Genomic DNA, 9,928 nt, shown 5'->3' with positions numbered 1-9,928 from the left:
CTACATCTAAGATATTTTTGCAATTTTCATTTTTAAATCAAAGCAACTTAAATCCAAGTCAATTATATCTTAGTGATAGATAAAACTGTCAATGAAACATGAGGCAGAATAGTTCAGTTCAGTTATTTACTGTAAATAATATGCTGTACTAAACAGAAACAAATTATATTATATAACAGCTAAAACAAAAAAATCCAATTAAACCAGGTGTTACACAATTAAAATACTATAGCAATTTATAGCAAAGGGAAATACTTCGCAATAAGCATTATATTGTATATATATATTTACAACTCTTCATTAATGAATTACACTAAAAATGTAGTATCATTAAAAACTATTATGAACTAATAGTAATTGTCATAGTATACTTTAGCCTTTACTACAGTAATCTCTCTCTCTCTCTCTCTCTCTCTCTCTCTCTCTCTATATATATATATATATATATACACATATACATTAATATATGCATATATATATATATATATATATATATATATATATATATATATATATATATATATATATATACACATATACATATACATTAATATATACATACACACATATATATATATATATATATATATATATATATATATATATATATATATATATATATATATATATATATATATATATATATATATATATATATATATATATATATATATACACACACACACACACATATATATCCCTCAGCAGGCCCGGATTGGCTAATCGGGAGGACTGGGAGAGTTCCCGGTGGGCCGGTCCGTTTTTTTGTTTTTTTTTTTTGCCGGTGTCCCTAGCTGCTTGCACTCTCAGTAGTCGCACTTTTTTCATTTATTTATTTATTTGACCATAGTCTCATTCTTTTTATTCATTATTTTGCCACAGCTCCGCTCTTTTTATTTATTTTCATTTTTATTAGCTTACATTAGCAACAGTTAATTTTGTTACGGTATGAACTTAATCCTAAGAAAGGTAAAATAAATGAATAAAATAAGACCTTTGTAACGAAATCTAAGACTTTTGTATAATAATTGAAGGCTATTAAGGCCTTAATTTGAGATATCAAATTTAAGACTTTTTCAATGCTTTTAAGACCCCGCGGGTACTCTGTCTTCAAAGTTTAGCATTTTCAGTTCAATAAAAAATGAATATCAAATGTACAATAACTTTAATAAATGGTAATAAACTGAATTTGAAATCTAAATAAATTGTGTTATAAGCTGAAAAAATTTATACACTATTCCTTCTACACTCATGAGGGACTACTCGCAGGGGTGTCAAACTCAGTTCCTGAATGGCCACAGACCGGCACAGTTTAGTTCCAACCCTGCTCCAACACACTTAAGCTGCGGTCACGCTGGGCTTTTCCTCCCATAGACTTCCATTCATACGCAGGCGAATGCGTCGGACCGGAAACGCAGGGTTATGTGTTAAGTTTCGCAGTTCGCTGCGGTGCAAAGTTCAAGCTTGGTGAACTCTGACCTGCGAAATCATATCACTTGACTGCGTGAGACCAACCGAGGATCAAAACATGACCTCTCTGGACAGAAATGTAAAATAAGGACCTATCGCTTGCATTTTTTAATGTCTAATTATCTTGTTTAATGCTGCCCTTTTTCGCAGCGCCGTACGACAGAATTTCATACGCTCAATCTCTAGTGTGACCTTTACCTGTAGGTTTCAAACAAGCCTGAAGGACTTAATTAGTTTGATCAGGTGTGTTTAATTAGGGTTGGAACTAAACTGCAGAGCTGCAGCCCTTAAGGAACGGAGTTTGACAGGAGTCCTCCTGGTGTGGCAGAGCTCCTCAAAGCATCAATAGACTGATTTCATATGGCTGGCTGGCATTTTACAAGCGAAATCAAGGCTGCGGTGGGAAGAAACCTGGAATTATCGCCTGGAGTCACATAAGATCATTGTGTACCTGGCAGTATATGTTATCAGAAAGAAAGTGACCGTTCTGAATGAATAGTAAAAATAATAAGGGATATCAGACCTCATTTCCCTCAAATTAAGGGAAATGGCACTAGTTAGCTAACATGTTTCCCATACACACGTTATAGATGTCATTTATCAAGCTCAAATTAATGAACTGATTCTTTTACTATATTAGACTTGTCACGATAGAGAAAAAAAAGTCCATTTCACGCTAACATTTAAGCACAGTTGAGCACATTCTTAAACATCGCTGATTGCCATAGTATTCACCAGTGCTCAACAAAAATTTTGTTCTTTGGCTCTCGGCAAAGGCGGTCGCACTTTTCTTCCTCTTCGTCCCTGATCTTTCCTGGTTGGCTCCTCTTGTCTCGTCTTATTCTATCTCTGAGGCTCTCAGTGCCCTGCTATCCAAACGAATAAGGAATTATGGATTTGATCAACTGATCTCTGAACGCAATTGACACCATCTTCTCGATGACAAGTTTGGGCTCGGGAGAGCCCACTTGTCCTGCCGGGTTGTTTGCAGCTGGATACGTGATGGACGGGTGGAAGAAGTGGCACGTCGTGTGCCTGGCTGCTCTGTCCTTGGAGGATATTGAAGATATCTATTCATCTTGAGTGCAAATGTTATAGCGAAGTTTCTCTATACAGTATGTACGCATGTTTCATTCCACTCTCAAACATGTAACTTAATAAACAACTTTGCCTGCTTTAAGGCGTTAAGATTCTTTCTCTTTATCAATGATGATAACAACTTTAATGGTTAATTAAAATGAAGTCAGATTAATAATTGATTTAAACACACTTGAACTGCTTTCTGTTTTCGATTACTGGCTCAGAATAGCAGCATAAGCTTCAAGCCTTACAATGTTGGCAGACAATCTTTTAAAAAAATACACAAAAAGAATGTTAAATGTCTGTGTGAAGCTGTCAGTACATAAGTAACTTTTTTCCACCCACCAAACTGACCCCAGCTCAGCTCTCACATCTAAACATCAACTGCCACACGCTTGACACAACAATTTCCATAACCACACACAAAATACCCCTTTGCTTTTAAGTGAGGTGATAAGTCACTGATGATAGTACCTTAAAAATAATAGCTGAGAATCTGAAAGTGAAACTTAATTCAAAAACATGCTAAAATAAATTAAAATGTTTCAAATAAAATGTTGCTCTGAAATTAAAAATTCGAAAATAGTGTTTGTTGTTGTAGGGCTTTTAAATATCATTTGTGAAAATAATTTGGTGTCAAATGACAACAGAAATTGCTTGTATTACATTGTGTTTTCATGACCAGCTATTTTGAGCAAGACCACATGTTAATGCCAATGAAATACAAAAAATAAGTGAAATTATCTGAATATGTGGTGCTGTATTCACCATATTTGCTTTTATATATGCTTATATGTATTTATCTGCTTGTGTTTTCATGCAGTATAATTAATAAAATAAATACTGTTTTTTTTCTTCACTGTGATTTCTGTTGGTTTTCAGTTCATTATTTTGTAGTGATGCACTTGCATTTTCATAACTTGCTGTTTGTTTGAAAGATATTATATACAGTATATACAGCATTAATGTTTTGCACCCATCTTTGACTTAATCTAAAAGACAGATTATACATTTTAAATGGCACAAAAAAGACAAAACAATTTTGTTGATTCTTTCAATGCATAATAAAATGTTTATCACCGGTCTCCTTCTTTTTTCTGTATAAGCAGCATTATTTAGATGGAAAAAAGAGTACTATGCCTTATATTTAGCATTGTGTGTTGTATTTCAATGCACCATTAAGGCATGCAACAGAATGCAAACCACATGCTAGATCTTTTCACACCTTGACTACTGGTTTCACAAACAGACATAGGCCTACAGATATACGGCACAAAAACAATGCATTCAATTCACAGTGATCAGGTTGCGGTCAGCCTTTATTTCTAAAAGTAACATAGAATAAACAACCACCATTACACATGCATATAGGTCTCTAAGTAAAATTTTCCATACAAGCATCACACTGCAAAAAGATGTTTAGAATTTGGCCATTAGAATTACCAACCAGCCCTCCAAAAATGAAAAATTTGTAATGCACTGTATACATATTAGTGCATTATTTATAAAACATGGCTGTCTGCAGTTGCCACATTCCAAGGTATGTTATTCCCAGATATCAATAGCTAAATAATACAGGCTTATGCAGGTACTTTTAATCCAGCTACTACATCTTGACTGTTATATGCTGGCATTGCTGCATCCCAATTTCATACTATTTCTCCTAAAAAGTGTTCAAAAAAAGAATTTATTTGCCCAAAATTGTAGTAGGGATGCACCGATATGGATTTTTTTGGCCGACTTAAAGACCAATACCCGATATATTAGCCGATAAATGTAAATATTTCAAAATTTTATACTTTTATACAGTGAACAACTGATTTTATTTTAAAAACTTGATTTTATTTTAAAAACTTTTATTTTAAGAACTGATCTTATGAACTGAATAGCCTACTTAAAGCAAAAAATACAAGGTAATTATATAGACCTATAATTTTACATAAATCAGCATGCCAAAAATATATTATTTCCTTTTCTTTGCATAATAGGTCAAATAACACATAGGTTAAATAACAAATAATAAGTTAAATAACAAAATGGGACTTAATTAACAAGTAAACTAAATATAAAATGAAATAACTAAGAACTGAAACCAGCTCAAATGTTCTTGAATAAAACGTCTTCCAGTAATGTATAAATATGTAATGCATGAAAAAACATTTTGAAGAGTGTTTTGACAGTTCAGGGCAACCGTACAAGCCAAAAGCTAAATACAGTTAGTATTACTTTAGAAAATGCAGCATAAATTCGTCCTATTTGGCTTTTATATTCTTTTGAACACATGTAGGCTCTGTCAGACAACGCTTTATGTTCATTCTTGCTGTCAATTGCGGGAAAAATTACGCTGAAAGGTTTATGATAAATCGATGTGAGTTTGAAACTTTAACTGCAGGCGCTGCGTGATGCTCGTGCATGCAAAGCAGAGTCAGATTTGTCATCGGAGTCAGATTTTGATACAACACCTGAGCATTGAGCACAGATGACTTTATGAAAAACACAAAGCATAATATAAAGTTCTGTTCACTGATTCGCGGGCATTCCTCTCTGTAGTAAACAAACAGTGTGTCAGCTCAGGTGTGATTTCGCAGCTGCGAATACATCATTACATTAAGACAGAAATTACGTTTTTGGGTGAATTATATCACCTAAATACAGTATTTGACACTTTTAACACCATTTGGAGACCTTGAAAATATAATTGGCTGAATTGTAGAAAAGCTGAATTAAGATTGTGTGTAGGGATGAATCGAGCTCGCGATCTTTTTCGATTAATCCTGCAGCCCTAGTGATAGCCATCACGTGAGCTCGTTATAATCATTATAAATATACTGATCAAGCTGAATACAATCTTACATCACATGGCAAGCAACATGTTGATAATAACAAATAATCATATTAGATTACAAAGAATTTTACATGTGTGTATAGCTGCTATTATGTTTACACATAATAATTTTCCTGAGGCGATTTAAACCAAAATACACGACGACACTCTTTCAAACATAGCTATAATGATAAGGAATATGGTTACTTACTGAGTTATAAACACACAGCCATAACACAGAAAGAAAGGATGGACGTTGAAGGAAAAAACAATGTGAGTAAAGCTCCATTATAGTGCACTGGACAAGTCTGAACAAGTTTGACCCACGCATGCGCAAGACAGGCAGATCTGTACAATTACATCATTTATCGGTTTAAAGATATCGGCCTAATTTTGACATTGGACCGATAATGGTAACATTAATGGTAACATTAACATTATCGGCCGATAATGATATGGCTACAGATATATCCTGCATCCCTAAAGCCTAGTTCACACAACAGGATTTTAAGCCTGATTTGAGCCCGATTTGGAAGTTAATGAGCTCGACGACAGATCGGGCTGTGATCGGGAAGAAATCTGCAGGTGCACGGCACTCGCCAGTCTTTGTGTGTGAACTACTGAACAACGCGTCAAAGAGGCTCGCTGGAGCATCGCCGACACCTCGCAGACGGAAATCCAATATCTAGCATGCTGAATATTCCAGAGCAGTTGGCTGACTCGACCCCACGTGCGGTCAGATGTAGTGACGAGCTGCAGCCAATGAGAGAGCATATCTATGAGCTGAAGGCCTGTGTGCTCAGGAGCCCAATAGAAACGTCTGTGATTGGCCAGAATGGGCATCGATGCACTCGCTTCATTCTGCCTTAACACGGACACGAGAGTAGACTATATTAACAAGTGGACTAGAATTCTGTAACTATTAGAATTACCATACTAGTTATTCTGACCGTTCTCATATAAAATGTCATATTGTCACATCATATTTACATTCAAAACTTCTATTGAGATATTAAAATTAAGCTTTAATGTCTGTTATCATATTAGATGACATCATTACCCTAAAAATATGATCTTTTTTGGTAATACAACCTATAAATATGTAGTTAAGATACTAGAACAACGCAAAGGTCTGGTGCTCGCTTTAACTTTCACTTTCAAACAGGAGCTGTTTCCCGGCACAGAATATGCTGTTTTGAAAGATTTAGCTGAAGTAAATTTATGTTTTTGCTATCAGAAAGTTATGTTCATGTTAGCAGGAAGCTGCTAGGCAAAAAAATGCATGCATATTTAAAGTCACTGTGAAAAGTGGCAGACATGCATGCAGTCATGTTGACCAATATGGTAAAGGTAGAAATGCTCAGTTCTTTACTGTTTTGTAATTTAAAAAATAACAATATTAAAAAGAAATACACAGATGTTTAGGAAACGTCAGGGTGTTATAAATATGTTAGTTTTATTTCAAAGGGTTATTAAATTACAAAAATTAAAAACTCTCTGTGTATCAGTCCACTCGAACCTTGCAGATGAGCGATTGATCTGCTGATGCATCAGCTGACTGACGATGTTTTTAAATGCTTCCTTGAAAGCTTGAAACGCTGTCAGTGATGTAATGAGCACACAAGCAGTGTTCAGCTTTTTCTGACGACTCCTCCCTCACCATTTCATTGGCTGTGGTATGGTAGCTTGACTGAGCTTAGTTGTTGTCAGATCTTGTAGTGTGTCACCCCCTCTTGTGGATCATTTACATAGTGTCGCGTAGTGTGAACACCACAAAGATTAAAAGACACAAAATCAAGTCATGTAGTGTGAACAGCACAGCGATCTGCTGATGTTTAAAATCATGTAGTGTGAACTAGGCTTAAATTGTAGTATGTTGAAAGGAGTATTCCAAAGCTAGAGTTAACTATTTTCAGTAGAAATTTAAAGTGCTGAACCACTGAATTAGAACTTCAAAATTCGTTTAGAACTACAAATGCGACTGAAAAGTGTAAACAAACTACAAACATGGCAGACATATAACTCTTTTTTTGTAGTAGTTCAAAATGTGACGCATTTTTTTACATGTTAACACGTTATTTAACTAGATGCTTTAGATCAGAAAGTACAGCTGATAGAAGTTAATTCCAATTGGTTATTGACCTTGCTCAAGGTCATTTCAGTCAAAGTCCCTTTAAGGGAAGTCATTTCACCCGGCGGCCATCTTTGAAACGCCTCTGGGGCAGAATGCTCGGGCATTCTGTTTGAATGGGGAAACATCAAATTCTCCAAAAGTACTTGCCAAGCTCACAATTACATTTCATACTACAAAAAAACAATAAAATTAAACCACAACTGTCTCTTTAGGTTCTTTCCTAAATGTTTGTATCACTCAAAATCTGCAGAAACTCACGTCTGGCCCGAGCCCCTCCCCCGCAAAATTGTCATTCTTTAGTGATCGCTGATTGGCTGCTGAACCGGAAGGCGGGCTTTTTTATGCCATATTGCGATCACTGATTGGCTCCTGTACTAGAAGGTGGGGCTTTATTCGCCATATTGACAGTTAAACTTTTCCCCATTCAAAAGTATACGAGTGACAAGTCTTGTGCTTTCTATTGTCTTTGTTTCTGTCAAGAGTTGTGAAGAAGAAATAGAGCAGTATTATTTCATTCTTCCCATCTACAACTCTAGGAATACAACCTTCAAACTTACAGATCTGACTCTCTAACCATTGAGACCCAAATCAGTTTAAATATGGCATTATTGCTGGTTCCAGATGGTTGGCCTGAGTATTTTAGAAACTGCTGAGCATCTTCACCCACAGCCATCGCTAGTTTGCTCAGAATGGTACAAAAAAAAAAAGAGATCATGTCCTTACCAAGGCAAAGTGCAGAATCTGTGCAAACGCTGAAATTGAACAAAATGTATAAAAAGTTTTTACACCAGCTTGTATTAGTTACTTTAAGGTTGACACCATTGTTTCTCTAAAATGGTAATAAAAAAAATTAAGGATAGTGTATTAAAAGACATATGTCACAAAGTCTCCTAGGGTTTAACTCAATTTTTATTAAATATGTAGTAACAGCACTTTGCCTTTGTAGGGCAGTGGAGTTCTGTGATGCTCTGAATGCACTGCACTTCAAACTTTGAACCAGATGACCTACAGCAGCAGAAAATAACAATGGTCAAATCCTGTGAGCTGAAAACAGCAAACTGAAGATACAATTTACATGAGCTCAATCAAATTCAATTCAATTAATCTTTATTACTATAGCGCTTTTACAATGTAGATTGTGTCAAAGCAGCTTCACATAGAAGATTATAGTAAATTGAAACAGTGTCAGTTCAGTTTTCAATGTTGAAGTTCAGTTTAGTTCAGTTCAGTGTGGTTTAATATTCACTGCTGAGAGTTCAAACACTGAAGAGCAAATCAATCGATGCACACTAAAATTGAAGAAAGTTTTTCTTGAATATTCATTTCTGCTGTGACATTGTTCATGGGGTAAAAATGTTGTTTAAACAACATGAAAGAATTGATACATCAGGCCTTTTATCAGCAGTTCAGTCTGCTGGTGGTGTAATGGTGTGGGGGAGATTTCTTGGCACACTGAGCATCATTTAATCACCACAGCCTACATCAGTTGATGTTGCTGATCATGCTCATCCCTTTATGACCACAATGAGCTCATAATGTGAAGACATGAACACAGTGAATTTGTTATATGTAGATGACCCCAACAGTCACTAGATTAGTGCTATTCAATATGCGTCATCATTCTGAGACATGAATGTCATTAAAATGAGTAACTGGACACCCTTCACTCACCTGCACTACTTTAAGCTACTGTACTGACAACATAGCCTATAGACCTGATTTCCCTTCTCTTGCGAAATGTAAAAATGTATATTTGTAGAAAAAGCCTATTTGTGACCCTGTCATAAATAACTGCATCATATAAAAGATGAATAGATAAGCTTTCCATTGATGTATGGTTTGCTCAGCATTTTCTTGCTGCAAGAAGGTCTGCTTTTTGGATCATTGAGCACCACCTTGCATGGTTATTTGCCATTACAGGACGGAAATTATGTGCCTTCATATTAAAGTAAATAGTGTCTCGTCATCTTTGTTTTGGTCATCCTGATGGTTGACAACACTTTCAGGTGCTGCTTGGAGAATGTGCTTATACTAGGGAAGTTGGTGTCCTGTCATTTCCTCCGTGTTTGGCGCTACACTTAGTTGCTATTGTATGGAATCATTTGTGATATGGTCGAGAATTGATAAGTCCAACATCCAGCAAAGCATTCCCTTTCCATTGATGGAGCTGGATTTCAGAGGTTGTTGTTGCTTCCAACATTGTTACATAAAATCCAACTGGCAGGATGAGTGTTTTGCAGATGCTTGATTTGAGACAACTTGGTATTTGTCCCACAGCACACCAGTGACATCTTGCCATTGCATCCAAGCTGCATTCACTCTTGCTCACACTAATACCGCCATCTTCCTGGAGATTGGAGCCAAGATACTAGAAGGTCTTAACCTTTTCCAAGTTTTGATTTTTGATCTGAATCAATTCG

Source organism: Danio aesculapii, chromosome 7 (genome assembly GCF_903798145.1).
Source record: "Danio aesculapii chromosome 7, fDanAes4.1, whole genome shotgun sequence".
Lineage (NCBI taxonomy): Eukaryota > Metazoa > Chordata > Actinopteri > Cypriniformes > Danionidae > Danio > Danio aesculapii.
This window is presented reverse-complemented; position numbering follows the sequence as displayed.